This window comes from Drosophila takahashii, chromosome 3R, assembly GCF_030179915.1.
Source record: "Drosophila takahashii strain IR98-3 E-12201 chromosome 3R, DtakHiC1v2, whole genome shotgun sequence".
Lineage (NCBI taxonomy): Eukaryota > Metazoa > Arthropoda > Insecta > Diptera > Drosophilidae > Drosophila > Drosophila takahashii.
In genome coordinates this window covers 1,526,228-1,551,642 of record NC_091681.1, presented here as the reverse complement: position 1 = coordinate 1,551,642, position 25,415 = coordinate 1,526,228, and the positions used below count along the sequence as shown (strand labels likewise).

At 37.5% G+C, this 25,415-nt stretch overlaps 1 protein-coding gene and 1 long non-coding RNA gene across 13 annotated transcripts in view; both read left to right on the top strand.

Annotated features, from left to right (window-relative positions):
• Positions 1–25,415, top strand: part of Myo81F (Myosin 81F) — a 1,428,838-nt gene that overhangs the window by 7,380 nt on the left and 1,396,043 nt on the right. The window lies entirely within an intron of this gene.
• Positions 1,563–24,015, top strand: LOC138913343 (uncharacterized). Of its 2 annotated transcripts, none has more exons than XR_011419026.1 (3): positions 1,563–1,607; positions 23,522–23,586; positions 23,651–24,015. It is a non-coding gene; the product is annotated as an uncharacterized lncRNA (long non-coding RNA). The 2 variants fall into 2 exon arrangements; XR_011419027.1 differs by lacking the exon at positions 1,563–1,607 and adding an exon at positions 18,952–19,092.

The following is a 25,415-nucleotide window of genomic DNA, read 5'->3' as shown; positions in this document are numbered from 1 at the left end:
GGGAAATCTCAACCTTCTAGCTTATGTAGTTTCTGAGATCTCAGCGTTCATACAGACGGACAGACAGACAGACGGACAGACGGACAGACGGACATGGCTAGATCGACTCGGCTAGTGACCCTGATCAAGAATATATATACTTTATGGGGTCGGAAACGCTTCCTTCTAGCTGTTACATACTTTTGCACGAATCTAGTATACCCTTTTACTCTACGAGTAACGGGTATAAAAATTGAAGAAGATCGATGAAATAGTTCTTGCGCAATCGTGGTCACAGCGAAGGCACTTTTGGAAAAACACGACTTTGAGATAATCGCATTCAAAGTTTTACGTTGAGTATATGCAACTATTGAAGTCGAGCGCGTCAAAACGCTGTTTTCCTATCGAAATATTACTCGGATCTCTATGAAAATTTGGGAAGATGTTCTCTAGGGGATATACTTTAAGATTCAGCAAAAAAAATAATTTCGTTTTTTTGAAAAAAAAAGGTATATAACCCCTTAATATAGATTAATTCAGATTTCACGAATGAAAATCTTGTCTAAAATAGCATATATAAAAAACATAAAATAACAAACAACAAAATATTTAATATATAAAACAAATTTTTTTTAATTTGTCACCCTATAGTTCTTATTGGATCTATAGGATAATCGACACGCGCTTTTGCCATAATAAGATTTGGAAAGATTCATGCCAATAACCTTAAGACATAAACAAAAATCTTCCATTTTTTAAAGTTTTATCCTATTGTTCCTATAGTAGCTATTGGATATAGACGACCGATCGGGGCGCTTTTAGATCGCTAGATTTTCAACTGAGCTCGCAAACGGTATTAAAACTGAGAGATGGACATGGCTATATCGAATCCCCTATTGATCCTGATCTCCTATTGATTCTGATCCCATACGATACAAGCTTCTGGCTAAAATTATAAAGGGTATAAAAATCACAACCTCTATGTTGGACTTAACAAATACCTGAACTCTTTAATCCTTTTGCTTATAACGACAGTCTATTAACTGTCCGACTTTAAAATTTTTATCTACATATCGATAGGTTTTGATAATCACAACCAAATGGCATTTACACTTTTACAAAATTTCATGTGAAAATAAGATGTGAGCGCCAGGTTTTTTCTGTCCGTCTGTCCGTTTGTCTGTCTGTCTGTCCGTATGAACGCTGAGATCTCGGAAACTACAAAAGCTAGATGGTTGAGATTTTCCACACATATTATTGGGCTTCCTACGCAGCGCAAGTTTATTTCAGCCAAGCGCCACGCCCCCTCTAACGCCCACAAATTAAAGATTTCCGAGAAGTATAAACGCAATTTTGTTGTTTCAAATAACAAAAGTTATGCGCAATTCAACAAATTTTATGTATCCATCTCCCTCGCACTCCCTTTAGCTGAGTCGGGACACCAACCCGACTATAGCGTTCTCTCTTGTTTTAATTTAATTTAAAAATTCTTTAAAATATTTTTCTTATAGAATTAAGATATCCCACAAAGTTGCTACCAAATATTAAAATAACTCAAACAAGTCTCTAGTGCTGCATAACTTAAAAAACGGAGCGAAATTATAAATAAAATTTTTTAATACTGAACGGTAAGAGATAAAAAAAAGTTTTCAATCGAAAAAAAAAGTTTCGATTTATTCTGTGATTTGACCCAAATTAACTTGTAAATCGCTGTAAAACAGAATACTTTCAAAACATACAGTTCCTTAAAAAGAAGAAAGTTAAATATGTCATGCTGTTTATCAACAAAAATTCAATAAAGTGCCATACAAATCGATGGATTTTCTTATTGTTAAGATGGTAGGCTTTGAAAAAAATTTTTGTTTCAAATTGTAATTTTAATTTTTCAAAGCCTACTTTTTGAAATAGAGTAGAAGATAATACAATAAAAACCAAAGAAGCTAGAATTTATTTCCTATTACTTTTCCATTAATTTTCCGATCGTTCCTATGGCTATATGCTATATGATATAGTCGTCCGATTTTGATTAAATTAAAATTGAAATTCGGAAATATTTAAAAAGAGTCATATCCTAGAGTAGAAGATAATACAATAAAAACCAAAGAAGCTTGAATTTATTTCCTATTACTTTTTCATTAATTTTCCGATCGTTCCTATGGCAGCTATATGATATAGTAGTCCGATTTTTTAAATAATTAATTCGAAATTCAGAAATATTTAAAAAATAACATCCCCAAAAGTAGAAGGTAATATTTCAAAAAACACCGAAGCTAGAATTTTTTAAAGTTTTTTTTTCCGATCCTTCCTATGGGAGCTATAAGATATAGTTGTCCGATCCGGTCGGCTCCGACATATATACTACCTGCAATAGAAAGAAGACTTTTGCGAAAGTTTCGTCCCGATAGCTCAAAAACTGAGAGACTAGTTTGCGTAGAAACAGACAGACGGACAGACGGACGGACAGACGGACATGGCTAGATCGACTCGTCTTGTGATGCTGATCAAGAATATATATACTTTATGGGGTCGGAAACGTCTCCTTCACTGCGTTGCAAACTTCTGACTGAAATCATAATACCCTCTGCAAGGGTATAAAAATTCACAGCGCCCCTAAATGGACACAAAAAAAATTTAAATTTTGAGCCACTTCAGCAGCTTTTCTTATGGCGAAGACTTCCGCCTGGAATATGCTGCAGTCGTTGGGTAGCTTAAAGGACAGCCTTATTTCAGGGTACGTACATTATAAGCCCGCTCCTACTCCTCCTTCCATCTTAAAGCCGTCCGTGTATATATTTAGGTGTTGAGTCTGGTCCCAACTCGTTTTCCAGTCATCTGGGCCCATGAACAAGGTTGTTTTAACCTCCGGGCACGTTCTGGGGATCATATGGTCCGTTTTATTGATCATGCTTCGGCCGATTGAACTATGCCCGAAGCTTTGCGCCGCCATGTTACCTGATGCAACTAGACGTTGGGCTGCCTTTCCTGCAGTCAGTTGTGCGTGGATGTCTATGGGGTCGACTCCGAGGATCGTTTCTAGAGCTTTAGTTGGGGTTGACTTCAGCGCCCCCGTTATGCAGACCAATGCCTGCCGCTGTATTCTCTCCATAAGCTCGGTCTACGTCGTCTTTTTGTGGCTTGCCACCACACTAAGGCTCCATACAGCAGAGTCGGACGAACCACCGAGATGTAGATCCAGTGCATCTGAGCAGGTGACAGGCCCCATGTGCTGCTAAGCATCTTCTTTTTCACCCTTTCCACTACATTGGGTCTCCATGCCAGCTTGCAGTCCAGTACTGTGCCTAGGTACTTGACCTGTGTTTTTGGTGTCAACCTGGTTACGCCGATTTTCGGGGGGGTCCATTTTGGTACCTTGTATCTTTTTGTAAAGAGAATGAGGTCCGTTTTGTCCGCATTGATACTGAGTCCCACCTTTTCCACCCACTCACATATCTCCCTGAGTGTTGATTCCATTATAGAGCTGAGGGTCGATGGACAAACTCCCGTAATAATTATGCCTATGTCGTCCGCATAGGCTGTTATTTTTGGGGCTCTCCTCTCGAATCTCTTGATTAGATCGTCGACCACCAAATTCCATAGGAGAGGCGAGAGGACCCCACCTTGTGGTGTGCCTCTGTGTGCCCCCTTTACCATGGAAGCGGTGGCCCACTCTGAATGTGCCCGCCTGCAGCTAAACAAGTTTCTTATCCAAAGGCTTATTGCGGGGTGCGTGTTGGTTGCTTCTAGGCGATCCATGATAGCATCCGTCTTGACATTGTTGAATGCTCCGGATATATCTACGAATACTACAAGCGCATATTCCTTAATGTGTAGGGCTCTCTCAACGGTTGCTACTAGCGAGTGTAGTGCCGTTTCCACAGATTTCCCCTTGGTGTAGGCGTTGTAGGGTTGGATGACATGAGCCTCCCTACATCATTCCTGATGTGTAGATCCAGCAGCTTTTCCAGTGTCTTGAGTATGAAAGAGATAAGGCTTATCGGCATGTATTCCTTGGGGCTCGCGTGACTGCACTTTCCCGCTTTTGGGAGGAAGACAATCCGAGAGGTCCTTCATTGGATTGGCTTAGCCTGTGCTTAGACATGCAGAGTATATTTCATATAGCCATGGGGTGGTCCTTTCCTTGGTCGCCTGTAACATGGCTGGAAACATTCCATCTATTCCTGGTGCCTTATAGCCTGCAAAGGAGTCCATGGCCCAGTTGATTTTCGTAGTTGTTATTAGATCGTTTGGGGGGCGTTCTTCGCCAGTCGCAATGTCTTGGTGCGTGCTGGTGTCTAAAACATCCGTGCGTCCTGGGAAGTGCGATTGCATAAGTGCTGTTTGGGCCTCTTCACTGTCCTCAGTCCACTGTCCGTCGTCGCGTTTTAGCTGACTCTATATGGAAGGTTGTTTTGAAAGCAACCTTTCCGGGACATTCTCGATTCTGGAGCAGAAGTTTTTCCACGAGCTTCTCTGTGCCCTGCGTGTTTCCTTCTTTAAATCCCTAAGTAGGATTTTGTATTCCTCGTTAATAATCTCATCGTCTGCCTTTTGGGCGATTTTGAAGAATTATCGGAGGTTATGTCTTTGGAGTGTAAGTTCACGATTCCACCATGGTGGCCTGGTCTTCTTCCTTGCTATTGAAGTCGGGCATGATGCGTGATACGCATCCAGTAATTCCTTGGACAGGGTCTCTGGTGACCTTTCTTTGTCTCCCTGGGATTTTACTACGCCTGGCCCGGTCGCGAGTTTCGAGGTCACTGTCCTTTTAAACATTTCCCAGTTTGTGTTCGGGAGGTTTCTATAGTTCTTTTAAAATCATATCTGAACTGAATATACCTATGGTCCGAATTCTGAGACCAAAGTACTCTGTCCCACCTTCTCCACCTCGCATTCCTGCAGGATGTGTGCGCCTTTGTCGCTGGGTTGTCGCTTCTTGAGGCGCAGGTAGACACTACCCATGCCCCACGCCATCTTCCCGAATCTTGGGTAATGCAGATACTCCGCCTCCTTGTTGATTTGGAGAACCACACTTTGGCCCCCCTCGTTGGGTAGAGGGCTGGCCATGTGCAGAATCTTCCAATTCGCCGTTGGGACGTCTGGATTCTGTCGCTGAAGCAGCTTTAGCGCCCAATCCCCCTGGATTTTGACGGGGAAGAGCACTTTCGCCTTTGGTATGGATGGGATTAATTCCCTGTCCACAACCTCTAGCTTGGCGCCCTCCCACAACGCCTCCAGTTCGCAGACCGTTTGCGTCAGCCACTTCTTGGTCTGGTCATCATGGCACTTCAGAATTTTCACGCCGTTCAACCACCCTGCACCATCGAATGTGGGCATGGGGGCTGTGGGTGATTCTTCCATCTGTGCAAAGAGAGACTCGGTCAATCGCGCATTGCCGATCTTCCAGCGCGCCTCCGTCATCTTCCCATTTTCATCGTTCCTGAATGAGTGCCACGATCAGTTGTCGGTTGACTACATCACTGATTTTAGCCCTCTTGTTGGGCTTCTGTGCTGCTTTGGGTCGCGGAGGGCCTGTCTCCTTGGGCCCGCGTTTCCGATTGCTCACCGGAATGTCCTTGGCGGCACTCGTGTGAGCGTTGCCTTTTCTTGTCAAGCATCTCCTCCACGTTGTTGGCAAATCCGCCTGTCGACGCCATCGCGGGTTTGCTTGCGAAGTGCAGCCTTCCTTCCTCAATCCTTTGCTCTGCCCAGACTAGCTTTTCCTTCTTCTCCTGGGAAAGGCCCGTTTTGTCCTGGAGCCGGTTCTTGATCTTGAGGGCTGCCTTGTACTGTGCCCTGGCCGTCATCCCCTCGCTTGTACGCTTCGGCTGGACGGCTGGACGATTTTCGCCAGCCCTTCTATTACACTAGTCGGCATAATTATTTTGACAGATTTGAATGTTAACTGTAGTCACATTTTGAACTTTTAATATAAACTTTTGGCACCTATAGAAAGAGCACTCTAATTCCGTTTAAATTACACAAAAATGTTCTTAGCCCATTAAGACCCCTTTGTAAAGTAAGCAAATTTTTTGAAAGTCAAATTTTCAACTTTTTTCCTGGGGCTTAAAACTGAAATGTTCTGATGCAAAGTTGTTCTGCAATCTAAATTAATAATTACTGCAAAAAAAAAAAATTCAAAATATTTTTTCTTGTATTTTTTATGATTTTTTGAATGGAGACATCTCAGTAAAATTTTGTATGAAAAGGAGGAAAAAGCGTCTAAAAGTGTAATTTTCAGCTATTTTCAAAAAATCATAAAAAAACAAGGAAAAATATTTTTAATTTTTTTTTTGCAGTTATTATTAATTTTGATTGGGGAAAAACTTTGCAACTCACAATCAATTTTCTAATTTTCTAACTTTTCAAAGGGTGCCTAATGGGTTAAGAACATTGTTGTGTCATTTAAACGGAATTGATGTGCTCTTTCTATAGGTGCCAAAATGTTTCTATTATAAGTTCAAAATATGAGAACATTTAACTTTAAAATTTGTCAAAATAAATATGCCGACTAGTGTAGTTGTTTTTCAGACTAGTTCGCGTTTTTCCTGCAGGGAAAGCATAATAGCTTATGATGAGAATCCGGGGACCGAAAATAACAATTATTTCAAATTTTCCTGACTATACAAATCATCCACTTAGAAAAGTGATATAAAAAAATCAAGAACACCAATGAGTTCCAAATTGGTCAAGTTATGCAAATTTACAATGCTTTTTATTTTGTGAGTTTTATTTTTAAAAATCAATGGTAATAATTATTTTTTGAGTTTTTTTATAAAACTCATGATCATGATGAGTAAGAAAAATAAAAATCATCAATAACGATTATGTGTGAGTTTTATTTTATAAAACTCAATTCGCTTTTGCGGCCATTGTATTGGGAATTTAAATATGGTTTAAATTGGTTCTTGTTCGTTTGGCCATGTAGTCTTAGTACATTTAATAAAAAATTGTATTTTAACATTAAACTATTTTAAAAATTGATTTAAGGTGAAAAGTGGGCCTTTTTGTACAACTTTTTTGTGAAGGCAGGATAAATATTGGTTTTTATGGATCTGATAACTTTCGATTTAGTTGCAAGATCTTTTAAGTTTTTCGCAATACAAAGTTAAGCCGGAAGAATTCCTGAATTGTATTTGATCCGTTCTTTGATAAAATTATGACGGGAAAATATCATGGTCATAATTGAGAATGCAGCAATATTTCAGTTATGGGACTGTTTTCACTATTCGCGATTCATTTGACCTAATGAATTCGCGTATTTTTTGACCTGAAGAATTCGCGGATTCTCTTGCCTGAAGAAAATAAACCAAATAAATTTCAATCCGCCAAATTTTTTTAGAAAGTGAATAAAATTCCAATCCAATCATTTCATGGGTAAAATTATGATACCATGGGCACTTCCACCAAAAAGTCCACTAAGCCAAAAACCTTTAAACTTGAATAAAACATATTTCCACATGATTTTGCCGCCATATTAGTTTATAATTAGTTGGATCCTGAGCTAAACTACAAATTCGGAGTATAGTTTGATTATTTTTATAACAAACCCCAACAATATATAATATATATTTTTTTGTTATTTTTTGGACCTATCTTCTGTAGTTTATTTATCCTACAGGAATGCTTATTTTCATTTTTCTGAACTGAATGCTTCATTTACATGTTAAACTATCAAGATAAAAGCAAAACATCCAGCAATTGAGGGATAGAGGTAAAGAAATCCACTTTACAAAACAGTCGGAAAAAATGTCCCGAGCGACATGTCCCGAGCGAATGTCTTTGGATCTGAATAAAAAAAAACGGCAAACAATTTTTGAGTAAATCAACGCCATTTTACACCGACATGTTTGAACAACATTCTAAAAAAAATCGCATTCAAATATTCCATCAGAATTTGCTAATTTCTGGTGTTGAATGAACTTGCCCGAAATCCACTTCTATTTTTGTCCCGAGCGAATACGGCAGCTTTTTAACGATATCTTAAAAAATAAAAATGGTACAAAATCAAGATTTTTACACAAAATAGAGCTTGGAAGGAGTAAAAGAAAAAGCCCATTAATTAAATTAAAATCAATTTTTTTTTCCAATTTTTGTTTAACTTGAAAGGTGTGCAAATGTCCCGAGCGACAATATGGAAATGCCCATATACAGATTGCATTAGTGCACATCATTGACATGTACCCCATAGTTCCGGCTTTATCAATACTGAAGCCCCCATCAAGAGAAAAATAGAAATAAAAAAAATCAGGTCTTAATAATCCATAAAACTTTATTTATAATATCACTTCCTTAAAGAAATACCTGTAAAAATGTTATATATTGTTTAGTTTTACAAATATAAGTTTTTTTAAAGCTATTGGCGATAAATTGCAGCAAAGATCAGTTAACACCATTTTGAGGACCGAAAAGCTTCTTTCCACCCTCACTTGCGTGGCGGGCACGGCGTGTACCACCTTAGCCAACTGGTAAAGATTTGGTAACTGGAATTTTTTCTGCTTCCAATACTCCATAATTTGTACATCTATTGGTACTGGCCTAGGGTTGTATTCCTTAATTTCACGGGACCCGAATTTTAAATTGGTATCCATATCGTCATATTCATCTGTTCCATTTTCGTTTTCGATTGAATTTAAATATTCACTGAGCATGCAAGATTCAGGTGGGTCCTGGACATTGCTTGCAGCATGAGATGATGTTGTTGGCTGTTCAGTCTATATAGCTTCAGAGACCTATTTTAATTAAAAAATAAACTAGTAAAAGTACTGTAACAGAATATGCATGTAAATTAACTTACGCTTCGATTTATTGATAAAATTTTACCCATAAGTTTCTTCAGAGCGACTTTTGCTAGCATGATGCTAGATGGCCTTTTGATCAAAACCCTTCTTATTCTTGTATCCAAGTAAATGCTGCTGACGACGACGTAATTATCCATCAGCGATTGCTCCCGTTTTTCAATACATTTTAGCAATTGGGCGCTATGGGATGACTTCGATGCTTTCACTAACAGTTTCAGTTCTAGCCAGGCCTTAAAAAAATCTCCCATAAACAGTTGGGCACTTTGTAATTTGCACTGTACAGTGGCTCCTACGAACTTACAAGGCATTCTATCTCAGTCCATTCAAAGTTTTGAAGATTTATTTCAGGCTTCACAGCATCCTTACAAAAGCTCGAATTCCATCGAGTGGCTACATCAAGCTCAGGTTGCGGTAGGGAATTTGCTTTTATCAAATATCTTAGTGGGTATAATATTAATTTCGCAAAAAAAAAGGCTAAAAACTTACCTAAACGTAGGAGTTCTAAGGTGCTTGACAAGCTTTCGAGCTTTGTCAATACCATCCATTGAACCTAACTTTTGACAGAAATCCTTTACGGCTAGCTGCAAGCAAGATTTAATAGACTTGATATCAATGTCTGTCAGAAGCTCATCATCATCCTGGTTCGTCAAGTCAGAAGCATAATCGCAGTCGTTATCATAGTCGTCATTCATTAAATGAACAGCTTTTATCATGTTTCGACCGTTGTCGGTGGTAACGGAATATAATTGGTTGCTTTCTATACCAAATTCGGACAATACTAAGTTTATTTCTGAGCACAAATTTTGCGAGATATGAGACTTATTCATGACTTGCAGATGTTTAATCTTTTATATGGGGGCGTGGCACTGCAGTGGTGTCACAAACTCTGCTGGCAGAAAAGAAGGCTGACTGAAAGTCACGAAAAAAAAAGTATGACACTTAAAAGTACCTCGTAAATGTTTAAAATTGTTTTAAACTTAAAATGGAATTGGTGGTATTCAAAATAAATTTGGAACTAGTTTACTTATTTGTATTATTTTTTATTTTAAATCTATCTTAGTAAATAGACAGCCCAATATAACCTTTTCCTAAGGGGACACAATGCTGCGGGCATTTTGTACCACATGGGGGCTTGAGAACAAAATGGCAAACAAAAGCCATGTGATAGAACAAAACAAGGTAAAAAGGCAAAGACATTGAAAAAATGGTTACATGAGAATGAGGCGGTTGGGAGGACGACACTCAAGGGCTGAACGTTTAATTGCATTCGTACGTATCTGATGGATTCACTTTAAAATAAATCAAAACATATAAGGGTACAAAGAGAGCCACGAAAACAAAGTGAAGCACTGCCTACACGCCTTTGTTATCAATGCCAACTGATAGCTGATAGACCATTAGCAAGTGATAACACCTATAATTCATTTGTTGTCCTTGGACAACTCATTGTTTTTAGTGCGGTTCCTACTAGTATATTTGTACAAGCAAAATAAAGCGTTTAATAACTAATTGGGCTAGAGAATGTAAATAAATGCTTATCGCTCTAACGTCATCAAGAGTGTGGGTGGAAATTTTGGAAGAAATAATTCTTATAATAGTCCTTATAATGGAACCACACTTTTTATCAGTGCACTCGGGAAATTTCTGTTTTCGATGTCTAATTGCATCTTTAATATCTTCGTCGGTTCGCTGTTCCTGATATCAATTTCGTAGGCATGAGCAGAGAAAGAACCAGTTTGGCTGAGTGGTGTGCGATGGAAAAGCCAGTAAAAGGTCAAGGCTGGACCCGTAAATAGGAAGTGAGCGAACCGATAAAAAATATTATAATTGTCATTCAGACATTGGCTGGTAAGGCAATTTACTCGATATATGAAATCGTCTATAGGAATGCCCTGTGAGGTACCTGAGAATTTTAGATGCCAATTTGTTATAACACTTGAAGTGCGATCAGGTCTATTATCTCTCGGTTCTGGGCGAATAGGCCTCTCGGAATAGGCTCGACTAGGGGCCTGAGCTGGGCCGGATGCGTTACTCGGACGCGGAGCAAGTAACGGAATCTCATCGTCCCACTCTAACTGTCGATCATCACTTGGGTCCCATTTGTCAGATCGTAAATGCAAATTCCTCAGAACTCCGTTAATTTCCTCTGTCACTGCACTAGCTAAATTCGCCCTATGATTGTCTAATGCCGCGGCAATTAATTTTTGTATTCGGTTCTCTGTTACGGTAGGCCCACCCGCGCGACGCGTGTTATTATTCCGATTATTACTGGTGCTTTGATTGTTAGCTGTACCCCTTTCCTCTGGTTCTCGGGCAGGATTGCGCGTCTGAGATCTGGTGGCAGGTCGGCCTCGCGACGTTGCATCGGTCGGCGAGGCGGTTGCTGCTAGTTGTGGGGACAGTAAGTTATGGCTCATCGATAAAGGAGGAGGTGTGACTACCATATCCCTGCTACAGATTTGCCTACAATTAGGGCAGGTCTCGCCAGTACCGAGCCAAAGGGCAAGACATGTTCGTTGAAACTTATGTGGTTAGCTTATATGGTTTCTATTACGGGTCTTTCACCCGCAAGACTCTCACTACAGATGGTGCATAAGGCACCGTTGACTTCTGCCCCTTTTTGATTTAGTTGGCTTCGCGATACCGACATTTTGCTCTTTATAAAAAAAGGTATGAAATGACCAAAAAATCTATTAAATTTGAGTGAGTTTTCTCGGTCGTGTTTTTGTCTTGCGCTCCAAATTTGTGTTCTTTTTGTCCATAAACCATCGGGGTTTAATTCAATTTTTCTTACATTTATAAAGCTTTTTATGTCCCTAACAACATCCGTTCGCTTCGCGAGTGCATAGTGATTGTTTTGTGTTTAAATTAACTAAATTAGTTTGCACGTCCAGTCTCTGTGCAGTGTTTGTTGTTATTGTTTTTATTTAATTGCATTCTCCTTTTCTACCAAACGCTGTTTGGAGCGGTAAGCATCTATACGGTAGTTACCCGCTCTCCCGCATAAAACGCTGTTGTTGGTACAACTAAAACTTACGCTCCCCCGCTTACTCACTCCCGCTCTCTCTTACTATCGTAGCTTTTTCTCTTTGCACTGTGGTTCGGAATATAGCTATAATGGCTGTCTGTTGTTCAAAGAAATGTAAGTCGTTGATTTTGGCTGGACAACAGAGCATTCCGTGCCATTCGTGCGACAGTATTTTTCATGCAAAATGTCTTGGCTATTCGGGCCTGGTTCGCGATGCAATCGACATGAGAAGTGGCTTGCGCTACTATTGTAAAGAATGTATCGCGTATGAAACCCAGGCAATCTCTGTAAGACGACTCACAAAAAGCACTGTGACGGAATTAATTCGTAACAGTCGTAGAAATACGGAGCTGCTTGTGGCGCTTGAGTCGCAGCTCACTAGCCGTATGCTATCTGAGCCCGATTCTCCCAAGCGTAAAAAGATCGCGGTCGATAGACAACCCACGGGAGACGCTAGTGAAACTCTCTCTCTGGCGATCCGGGCTCTGCAGCACAGCAGTCGATCTCAGCTGCCGCACAAATGGTACTAAGGTCGAAAGCTAAAAAAAATTCGGTATCCGAATGTAAAGATCGTGAGATTTTGCCGCAGGAGACACCCGAAAAATCTGTTAAAAAAAACACAGAAATGATTCCAACGCCGCATGTTGACTCTACGTCTGGAGTACCGACTGGAACTGTTAGTGCAGCCATAAATGCTTTAGTACCAAAGCCTGTCACATGCGTGGTACCTAAAACAGTCACCTGTGTACCGCAGCGGAAACAAATTTTTGTTTCTCGGCTGAATCCTGACCTTTCATCTTTGGACATTACGGCCTATATCCGTAACAAAGTTCAGATTGATGATCTAAAGGTTGAACGATTTAATTTTCCATATGCTGTGATCATTTTTCAATAATGTGCTCACCCTCCCGACGTGGAGGTGGAGTTTTAATTGCAGTTGACTCAGAATTAACGTCTGAAGAAATAACGTCCGACGAAATAATGGACATTGAATTTCTGTGTATAAAACTATCCCTTCCGGGTATTTTTATATACATAACATGTTCTTATATTCCGCCGTCATCTGAGTTCCCAATATATACAAATCATCTGTCCGCTATCCAGTTTATTTCAAGTAAACTATCAGATAGGGATCAGTTAATAGTTTTAGGTGACTTTAATATACCTAGAGCGACATGGTCCACCGTCGAAACCTCGAATATATTGTTACCTTCAACGCAGCATAATTTTCTTGATGGTTTGCTTGATATTTCATTGTCTCAAGTAAACCATGTTCAAAATTCGTTAGGACGATTACTGGATCTATGCTTTGTTTCAAGTCCAGATTGTGTCTGCATAGTTAAAACCTCTGCAATTACTTTACCAGTAGACCCATATCACACAACGCTGGAGCTGACTGTTGACACGGGTACAAAATTAATTGAAATATCTGAAAAGTCAGCTAAACGCATCCCCTGCTTTCGTAGAGCAAACTTTACACTTATCAATAGCCTTATCGCTTGCTCGGATTGCTCTAATCTGTACTTATGTACTAATATGACTTAGTCCTTAATGACTTATACTTATAATGTATTAAACGCAGTTTTTGATACATGCGTTCCTACGTATTATCCTAAAATTTCTTAAGACGCAGTTTACACTGGATCCAAAACAGTTTTATAATTTTGTTAACACTTAGCGTAAATCTTCAAGTTACCCATAAACCCTTAAATTTGAAAATTCTGCCGCAAACACAGATCAGGCCATAGCCAATCTTTTTGCACAGTTTTTCCAAACCACCTATTTAACAACAAGTCCGTCAGATCAGTTTTACCCATATGACATGCCTAAATCAAATTTTATTTTTTGTCCAGTTATAAGTGAAAGCTCACTTCTTTTAGATTTGCAAAGGGTCAAATCACTCTACTCTCCGGGTCCTAACGGAGTCCCTGGATGTGTGCTCAAGTGTTGCTCTGAGACTTTGTGTAGACCATTGCACAAACTTTTTACTTTGTCTTTAGAAACGTCAGATTTCCCGCATAAATGAAAGGACTCGTTTGTTATCCCGCTTCATAAAAAGGGGAGCAAATTGAACGCATGTAATTACAGAGGTATTTCAAAGCTATCAGCTATTCCGAAGCTCTTCGAGAATATTATTACTCCCCATTTGCAACACAGTTGTAGGTCTCATATTTCCTCTTGTCAGCACGGATTTATCAAACGTAGGTCAACGACAACCAACCTTTTGGAGTTTACTTCATTTGTGTTAAATGGTTTTAGAAAAAATCGTCAGACTGATGTGGTTTACACTGATTTCAGTAAGGCGTTTGATTCTGTAAACCATCTGATTTTAGTTCGGAAATTGGACCTTTTGGGGTTTCCTGATGATCTCTTAGGTGGATCTTAAGTTATTTGAATGGCAGGACTCAAAGGGTCATTTTTAAAAACTCTTTATCATCCCTAATCCGAGTTACGTCCGGTGTACCACAAGGAAGTCATCTTGGTCCGCTCCTGTTTACATTATTCATAAATGACCTTCCTCTAGTCTTAACGAACTCACGTGTACTTATGTACGCAGACGACGTTAAGTTGTGCCTGCAATTTAATGATCCCGCACAAAGTTTATCTTTAAAATCTGATCTCAATGCATTTCAAACATGATGCATGAATAACACTGTGCAGCATTTTTAGTGCTTTTTAAATTTACTTCGATGGGTGCTATATTTTTGGATTCGTTACGAATTCCCAAGTTAAACTGCGTTTTCCAAAAAGTTCCCCGACGCAAGGATTCTTAGCAAAAGGACCTCAAAGTTCGAAAAATGCTGAAATTGGCCAACTTTGCGGAGCTCTCAGAGGAAAATGGATGCATGGTTTGATTCGATGTTAAAGTTTTTTAAAAGATACACCCTTTATCTTTTAAACCCTATACTTAAAAAATTTTTAAGATTTTTTTTAAGGCAGAAACAAATTCTAGAAAACATAGTCAAAAAACATAAAAGTATACAGCTGCGGTCAAAATGGTAGTAGTGTTGCCGCCCTGTGTATTTAAAAGTATGTTGTTGTAATTGATCTTTTCCTGGTAATATTGTATTGATTATAATTTTACTATTAGACTAATTGGATAAGAAAAAATTACAACATCAAACTTTTAAAAACACAAGGCGACAACACTGCTACTATTTTGACCGCAGCTGTATGATTTTCAGTTTTTTGACTATGTTTTTTGGAATTTATTTCTGCCTTAAAAAAAATCGTAAAATTATTTTATATATGGGACGTTCCATATCAACCCGGCCACCCCCTTTTTTGATTTTTTTTGTATGTGGACAGTACCACATTGTTTGCAAAGCCCCTTGCTTCCAATATTTTACCTCATATCCATTTTTTCAATGTTACCACTCTTTCGCCGTATATTCGCGCTGAAAAGAAAACACAAAATCATTTTTAACCTACGAACGAAAGGCACAATCAGCATAGTTCAAAAGCAGAAAAATCTGTCTTTCGATGGCCGATTACGAGAAAAATAATGGATTTTATTAGACCGTAGATGACCAAACGATAGCGTTTTAAAAGTCTAAAAGTAGGATTTCGTCTAAAGGGCCAGTCTGCAAAAATACCATTATATTTTTTTCAAAAGGCCCGAGTTTTAACGGATTTTATGCCACTGGTTTCAAAGTGGGATCTCTCTTGAGGAATTAGCTATGAATTCTTTTCATTGATTTGTTAATTTATTCCAAAGCATATACGATTATTTTATATTACTTATTAGCTTTTTCTGACAGTTAACTACTACAAAAACGTACAAAAGAATTCATAGCTAATTCCTCAAGAGAGATCCCACTTTGAAATCAGTGGCATAAAATCCGTTAAATATGAGGCTTTCTGAGAAAAATATAATGGTATTTTTGCAGACTGGCCCTTTGGACGAAATCCCACTTTTAGACTTTAAAAACGCGATCGCTTGGTCATCTACGGTCCAATAAAATCTATTTTTTTTCTCGTAATCGGCTATGGAAAGACAGGTTTTGCTGATTTCGAACCATGCCAATTGTTTCTTCCGTTCGCAGGATAAAAATTATTTTGTGTTTTCTTTTTAACGCGATTATACGGCGAAAGAGTGGTAACATTGAAAAAATGGGTATGAGGTAAAATATTGGAAGCAAGGGGCTTTGCAATCAATGTGGTACTGTCCACATAGAAAATTAAAAAAAAAGGGGGGTGGCCGGGTTGATATGGAGCGTCCCATATGGGGTTTGAAAGATAAAGGGTGTATCTTTTAAAAAACTTTAACTTCGAACCAAGCCATGCATCCATTTGCCTCTGAGAGCTCCGCAAAGTTGGTCAATTTCAGCATTTTTCGAACTTTGAACTCTTAGGAAAACGCAGTTTAACTTGGGAATTCAAAAATATAGCATTCATCGAGGTTAATTTTTGATGCTGCATAGTGTTATTTGTGTGAGGCCCATATTATAACAATCATCAACAATTTTATGTGGCTTGTGTACATTTCCAGGCACCATAAAGAGCGATTGCAGATCACATGTCCATACAAAAGAACCTAAATCAAAATCTCCTACCACACAGATACCAACACAGTCATCTAAGCTGGCATTTGTGCTGGAAATATTGTTCATATGTATGTGCCCGATAAAGCGATAAATTAAAAATTAAAATCTTCCCTGACGACCCAGCTACCTCGACAGTCAACTGTTCCAGAATTGAGTCCTAGGATCCATTAAAAACAATTCGCAGTGTTTTCGTACGATTACGTATTGCCAGGTTGAGATCATTATATATGATGGACGTTGATGCACTACGAGAAGTACAAACAAGTGGCCCAACGACACCAAGCACGTGCTTGTTACGCGCGGGGCCCTTTTGTAAATTTGGGCAAAAATGCGAGTTCGCGAGGAAGAATACATAAAACCAATAAAGACGGGATAAAATAATGAAAAAAACATGCAATTAGGAGTAAAGCAAATGAGTTAAAATGTTAGTTTTTAATACCGGGATAGAAGTTGATGTGCAAATTAAATGATAAAGAACGTTATAGTTATTACATAGAACGCGAAAGGGCTCGTGCAGACCAAAATTTGATGTACATCGAGGTAAATTAAGAGGATGATAATTACGTGTTAGTCTAACGGGAACATTAAAAGTTAGGCGGCTAACAAGTTCTACAGAATCGATATCACCTCTTATAAGATTATGCATAAAAATGGTACCAAGCATTATTTTACGATTTGCAAGTGTCGGTAAATTAAGCAATAATAATCTACTCTGGTAGGAAGGTAGCCTAACGTTTTGATCCCAGTTCAAACTACGAAGGGCAAAAAGGAGAAATTTTTTTTGTACCGACTCTATACGGTCAATGTGGACTAGGTATTGTGGGCTCCAAACCGAAGAACAATATTCCAACAAGTGAGGTAAAGGGATAATTTGGTTATATAAGGGTCATCAAATTCTTTTGACCAACGCTTTATAAACCCAAGAACACTCATAGCTTTATTGACTGTCGACATTATGTGGCAGTCAAATTTAAGTTTCGGGTCCAGAAGAACGCCTAAATCATTTACTGAATATATACGGTAAGTGGCAAATTCTGAAGCGAATAACTTATAAAGGTAGGGGTAACCCTATAAAAGGTCATTACGTTGCATTTTAGGCAGTTCAAATTTAAGAGGTTATACTCACACCATACTTGAAAATGATCAATGTCTGATTGTAAGCCAAAACCAGACTCTATATTATTATATGTCAAACAAAGCTTAACATCATCAGCATACATTAGTACACGAGAATGTGTTACGATAGAGGGAAGATCGTTAATAAACAAAGTAAACAGCAAAGGGCCCAAATGACTACACTGAGGTACTCCAGATGTCACATGGATCGTTTTTGAAACAGCGTTCTTAAATATAACCCTCTGAGTCCTCCCATTCAAATAGCTTGAAATCCAAGTTAATAGATTACATGGAAACCCAAGCAAATCTAATTTGAATAAAAGAAGAGAGTGGTTAACAGAGTCAAAGGCTTTACTGAAATCTGTATATACAACGTCAGTCTGCATTTTTTTGTTAAATCCATTAATTACAATTGATGACAATTCAAGTAGGTTGGTGGTAGTCGATCTTCGCTTAACAAAACCGTGCTGACACGGTGATATTAGCGAGGAACATAAATGTTGCAAATGAGAAGTGATAATACGTTCAAAGGCTTTTGGAATAGCCGACAATTTAGAAATACCTCTATAATTCTGGGCATCCGCCTTCGCACCCATTTTGTGAAGTGGAATAATAAAATAATCCTTCCAGATAGTTGAAAAAACTGATGATGAAATAGACAATTGAAAAAGTTTAAGAATAGGTTTGCAGATGGTTGATGCACAAAACTTAAGCACACACCCAGGAAGTCCATCAGGACCGGGAGAATAAGTTGGCGTTGTTGATGTTAAATCTCTTAAGAGAGAACTTTCGGTAATTATAGGGGAAAAAATACAATTTGCCCTATTTAAGGGATTACGGTAATTTGATTCTGACCATGAAGAAGAGCTATAAGTAGTTTGGAAAAAGTCAGAGAATAAATCAGCAATTTCAGAGTCAGTCGATGCCTCCATTGAGTTAAATCGAACCGATGAAGGCAAAGCTGATGACTTACGCTTTGCGATGACAAAGTTATAAAACTGCTTTGGGTCATTTGAAAATTCAAATTTACAGCGATCTAAATACATAGAATAGCAATGACTGTTAAGAACGTTAAAATCAGATCGAGCCACCACATATTTCGAAAAATCGGATGGCCTACCCGATTTTTTATACTTTTTATAAGTGTTTGATTTAAGATTCTTAAGTCGTTGAAGCGCATTTGTAAACCAAGGGGGCCTGTTTGGCTTTGGAGGAAGCCTATCAGGAACGCATTCATTAAAAAAAGTGTTTAGAACGCTATAGAACAGTTCAGTGGCACTTTCGATGTCCATACAGTTATAAAATTCTGTCCAATTATATTGAGAAATCATTAAGTTAAGTTTACTAAAGTCACATTTACGAAAGCTTCTCATTTTAGTTGGAGAGACTAAAGGAGAGAGGGTATCAAGGTAGGGGAGGCAAATTGTCGATTCCATAGTTGGATGGTATCGGTCTTCTGGTACCACAAGTGCGTCAATTCTAGATACCGTGACTTCAGACGGCTCTGAAGAAAACACAAGATCTAGTTGTCTATGTAATGAATTTCGTATAAAGCTAACTTGCTGTAACGATAATTCTAAAAGGCCATCCACAAAGTCATGGGCGGATAAAGGTAGAGCGACAAGTGAGTCAGTAGGAGGGGACCAAGAAATATCCGGGAGAGTCTGCTATCTCTGGTTTCAGCCAAGTTTCTGTAAAAGCTAAGATATCGTCCGTAAATGCCGAGGAGTCAGCATAAAGCTTGGGTAGCTTCATGTTAAGTCCTCTAACATTTTGGTAAGCCAATAACAAACTGTTCAGTTTTTTGGCACCGTGGAAGGCCTATTATTTGTTCTCGGTTTATTAGGAACAAATTCTTTTATAACCAGATCATCATTAAGCCAGAAGCTTTCAGAAAGCAGTTCTTTAAACACATCAGGCGGAGCAAAAATTTTGAAAGACGATATCCTACGGGCGTATGAAAATCGAAATTGTTAAACCGCAATATCCTCGGATGGGAATTTTTCACGAATGAATTCCAAAACATCCTCAGATGTGGTATCAGGCGTAAATCTTGAAACAAATAGTTGCTTCCTATGTGGAACAACTGAGAGTTTCTTACGCCCCCCAGCAGCAGTCTGAACCTCACTCAGCTGAGAGCCAGAAGCGGCACCTACTGTACGTCTGGGTACAACTGAGAGATTTTTACGCCCCCCAGCAGCAGCCTGAACCTCATTCGGCTGAGCGACAGAAACGGCGCCCACTGTACCTATGGGTATGGTCGGTTCCGGATTGGTTGATACCGCCGGACCTGGAGCCTGACATTCAGATACAGGGGCTACAGGGACAGGGACTACACCTGAACTAGTAGTATCCATTGGCACAGGTGGTTCAATTACCCCTGTGTCACCAGAAACTGCAGCAGCTACCAAGTTTGGATTTAAAGAGGATTCAACACTCGCCTTTACTGTCGTTGAGCTAGCTTTTTTGCGTTTGGGCGACTCGGTTAATATTTTTTATTATTAAATTGTTCACATACGGAATTAAATCCATCATTGAGCTGTTTAAAAACTCATGAAAGATTACATAGGCCGTCTCGAGTCTGCCTCATAAAGCTGCTCATCTCAACTGCCAAATCCCTGCAGGGCTCACATACCCACATGAGACCAATCCGCATTTCAATAAAGTCTTTAACTCTGCCAGTAAATCCTTCACATTTAGAATGCATCATTGCTTCGCAGAGCCAACAGTAAACAAAAGGGTCATTAGATGCAGTCCTACAATTTTTCTTAGTACAGATAAGAGTCATTATAAGAAAAATATGTTAGAGAATAAAGAGAATAAAATAAAAAGTATATAAAAGAATAAAAAAATACCTCAAGTAAATTTGGCACTGGGATCGAATTCCAAAACCACAAAATCACAAAAACACAAAAAGTATAAGAGCGCGAGATCGCGAATTAAATCGAAAGAGAGCGCGAGAGAAAAGTCTTCTATCGACTGAGCGTGGCTTGTGGGGCACCAAAACAACTCAACGCACGAACAGTTAAATGTAAAGCAAGCAAGAGAGAGAGAGACTATGAGAATATGTCTACAAGAAATTCGGCAGGTTCAGAGAGAGTGAAATTACAGTTATAATAGAGCGGCAGAGACAGAGAGAGCAAGAGTAAGAGAGAGAATATAAGAGCCAATTTAGAGAGTGCAAATTACACTAACAAAGCCAAGATATTAAATAAATCAAATGGAAATGTTAAAATAACTATAACCACGTACCCGTAATCTGGGAGATCTATGAAAGTCACTAACACGATTGTTAGGCTAAACTTTGTTAGTAAATAAACACAAAATACTTGCGGAAATAACACAATATAAAACAAAAACTCAGAGCACAATGGTAGAGAGAACGCTTCGAGATGTTAGATGCTGTGCAAATTCAGCGGGAGGTGCGGGATATTGGATGCTGCGACAAGGCAAAGAAAGGTGAAGAGGGCGCCACTGGCCTCGCATGCGGGTAAACTTGGAACATCACACAAAGCGTCCGACAAAAGCAACTAAATGTACGGAGCTGTACGATGAGAAGAAACTGTAATTCCGAAGAAATTGATATGTGGGGGTGTTTATTAAACACTGTTTAAAGCAACCGGAAAACTCATCTGCGTGAGTTGATGAGATAGATAGATACAGGGAGCGAGCGAATTAACCGCTATCTTTAGCCCCTGTTTTTGGTAATTAAGTTGAGAATTGCGGCCACGAGGGAATCGCAGCAGACGTTAATGCCAGTGACGCCGATTATTGGGAGTTTTTTGAAGGGGAGTTTGTGGGCATAGAAGACTCATCTGTTGGTGGATTTTAACAATTTAACGGGATCCGTTTTGGGTCTCTCCTTTTGAACGAAATGTCCAACCTTAGGGGGGAGATACATATACTTGTACAAGTTAAAAAGAGAATGGTGACTTTAAACTACCTAAATGCGTTGTTAGGAAATAGTTGGCCAGTAAATTAGTAAATTTTTATTTAAATGTATCATAAAACAACAACACTACACCTTCACTTATGATTGTAACGGGAAAAAGCCAACATTTTCGCATAATTTGCGAACGTTTCTATTATTTTTTCCAAGGCCAAAAAAAAAATTAATTTTTTTTCGGGACTTAAAATTTTTTTTTTTTAATTTCTCGCTTGTAAATTATGCTACTAGAATACACTTTAAAAAAAAATGATAACCAAATTTATATCAGCTTTCATTACACCAGTTTACAAAAAAAAATCGATGAAATATACCATGAATGAAACCTTTGTTTTCCGGTAAGGTACGTCTTCCTGATTAAGAAAATGGCACTTAAAATTTTTTTTATGGATAAAATTTTTTTTAAAGTGTTAAAAACGTTTTTGACACTTTTTTAATTTCTAACTTGAGTTGTGGTTAACCGATGTCAACCAAATTAGACTCATTTTACAGGTAATAGAATGCCCTCCAACTTTCTTATACACTGCATTGAGTTCCATTCATTAGTTTAGAAGCTACATTTCGTCAAAGTTGAAAAAGTGAGAAAAAATTCAAAAATGCTGGCATAAATGGCATCGTTAAAAATATACGCCTAAAAACCCAAATTAGTTTTATGACTTATAATTAAAGATACATCTTTAAGTCAACTAACAAGACCATCAACAAAAAAATCAATCAATAGCTCGATTTTATATCGATTTTTTACGTTGGGAAAAACGGGTATTACAGCCCTGTTAGTGCCCTGTTGTGTCAGTTAACAGCTGTAAACGGCCAAAAAAACACCGTTGTCGCAGGCTTCAAAAATGGATATCAAATTAATTTGCTGGTGGATTGTAATGATCAATAGCTTGTTTTTCTTGTCAAAGCACCTTCTACCAGTAGAAGTTATAAAAATAATTTCGGTTTTTAGGCGTGTATTTTTAACGAAGCCAATTATGCCAACATTTTTGCATTTTTTCTAACTTTTTCAACTTTGACGAAATGTAGCTCCTAAACTAATGAATGGAACTCAATGCGGTGTATAAGAAAGTTGGAGGGAATTCTATTACCTGTAAAATGAGTAATTTATGGTTAACCACAACTCAAGTTAGAAATTAAAAAAACGTCAAAAACGTTTTTTACACTTTAAAAAAAATTTTATCCATAAAAAAAATTTAAGTGCCATTTTCTTAATCAGGAAGATGTACCTTACCGGAAAACAAAGGTTTCATTCATGGTATATTTCATCGATTTTTTTTTGTAAACTGGTGTTAGTGAGAAAATGAGAAGAAAGCAAGCCCTATAAAATCGTTTCTATTATTTCTTCCGCCAGTGTACCTGAAACCACGATTAACCCTTCGCGTTTCCAAGAGGAAAATACTGGTATTTTGTTTTACTTTTGAGAAAAATATCATAAAAGCCGTTAAATATTTATCAATTTAAAACTCTCCCCTTTGTTTAAAATGTTTTGTTCTCTTTAAAGCATTTTGTTCAATACTGTTATTTTGTATATGAGCAACGGCTTATTTGATGACCTCCAAATCGAACCACCCTAATATATAGTAGTCTCCTTTAAACACTTTCCTGGTGCGCCTCGTCACTACGTGGACTGTCGTCCACAGTAATAAATAATTCTGAGATTTTAGAATACGTTTCGCATTACAAAGATAGTCCGGAAAAAATTCGCAAGTTTAATTTTAATGGCCAGTAAAATGACGCTTCGATGACCAAGAAAAAAAAAATAAAAAAAGCCAAAAACGTGTTTTACACTTTAAAAAAAATTGACACCGTACTGAAAATTATAAATGCCCTTTTCTTCAGGGAGATTTACTTTACCGGTAAACTCAGGTCATTTTTGATGAGGATTTTGTCAGTTTTATTTTGATAAACTTGTGTTATTAGTCATAATCAGGTTAGAACAGAAATTGTTATGTATTGGATTAAGTTCAGAACCTTAAGTTTGGTCTATTAAAATGTTAAATGCATGCCATTGTTAATGACACAGCGTTAAAATCATATTTTTTATGTTCGGTTGAACATATACAAAAATAAATAACATAAAAAAAATTTTTAAACCTTTTGTTTTTAGGTGGTCCTATTCCCAGAGTGACCCATGTATGTATTAGGCCAGTACTTTTTTAGAGCATCATTTGGGTAAATATTTAATATTTATTAAAACTTCCAATATTAATTGCCATTTTTTTAAATATAAATATAGGCCCAAACCATTTTGCTGCCGCCATCATGCTGTAATGATCCTTCAGATTACGAAATAATCATCTTTAAATACATATGTTTATGGAAACATATTTGGTACCTTGCTTCATTTAAATTTTGTAGGACTGTTTTATCATTTTAAACTTAGAAAAATAATGATGAATAGCGATAATAATAATGGTAAATAGTACATTTTGAAAGTGGGCTAATATTCGTTTTCCATTAGAATGAGAAAACGAGAGTCATTCGGAATTCCGTTATTAGATCGCTGAAGCTTAAAATATGCATTACATACTTTCAGTGTTTTTTTATTTAAGATACCCACATTAAATAAATTGTTCTTATGTTGAGGACATTTTTTCCCCAGTTCTAAATGTTGTGAACAAAACAAACTTATAAGTGCGATTAAATTCGGACCTTATAAACTGGGTGGCATACTGGAAAGATTTTGACTCACATTTTACTTAATAGTAGAACAATAAATTAATTTTAAATTCATTAATCTTGAAATATAAATAAATTTACGATTTAACAATAAAAATTATCCGATGGAAAAGACTAGTATTTCCCAATTTGTTACCTGGTTTAAATAAGTTGTAATTTCTTTTTTTATAAGTTTTTTAAAAATATTTAACAAATATTAAAAAAAAATACATATTTGGATCAATATATATGTACATAGTTTTTATGGGCTGTTAAATTTTGGTAAGACAAGGGTGCAAGTAAGCGGGGGCCACAGCACGTGCGAACCGTGGTGATCTATTTACCGTGTTTATCGGCATTTCATCGGCTTTTCAACCGATCGTTTTTTTATTTTTTAAAGTAAAACATTTCTTAAAGCAAAAAGTCGAATTTTAAAGGAAAAAACACATTTTTGGCTTTGCAAGATCGTAATAAAATTTAAAATTCAAAATACAGCAAAATGAAAATCCGATTATTTTTGACTGAGATACAGTGAACACGGCAAAACGCCTTTTTTAAAAGTGTTCCAGCAATCGTTTTATCACCAAATTATTAGCCGATAGTATCGGCTATAAATATAATAAGTGCATACAAAAAAAAACTTGGTAAAATCAACTGTTATAATTGTCAAACAGTCCCCAACCAATTCTACAATTCTACCAAGTAAATAGTTACTTTTACCGTAAAAGTTTTACGTAATACGTAAACGTAAGGGTTACTATAAAAAATAGTTACGCAACTTTAAAAAATGGTTGAATGTGCCCAAACCATAAATTGCAGTTAACATACTATTTTCATAGTAAATATACATTTATTTATATGTTTTTCACTGCAGCAAAGTAATTTATAAGTAATATTAAACAGGTTCTCCAATTACCTTTTCCAAAAGTGACTTTGTCCTACACCTTATAAAGGCGTGGGTTGCACTTGACTTCCAGCTAGTGTGGAAGTATATTAAGACTTAAGACAGAAAATAAGTTTTAAAGTAAAGTCGTAACGACTCAGAATCTGACTTGGGCTTGGTTCATAAGGGGCTAGACCCAGTTGGTAATTATATATAAGGCATTGCAGAAGATTTGTAAAATTATTGTTGCACACTTTAATATTAAAGAAGTTACGTTAAGGTTACTATTGTTCATACTAAACTATTAAAATAGTTTCAAGGCAGAAAAACCAAATACACAAATCCAGTAAGCGTAGTAGTTTAACCATTGAAAAGCAAAAACAAATACACGAACGATTATTTATATTGTTAAAGTACTATTTTTTATATTTTTTGTGTATACTTTTTACAAAGGGACAAT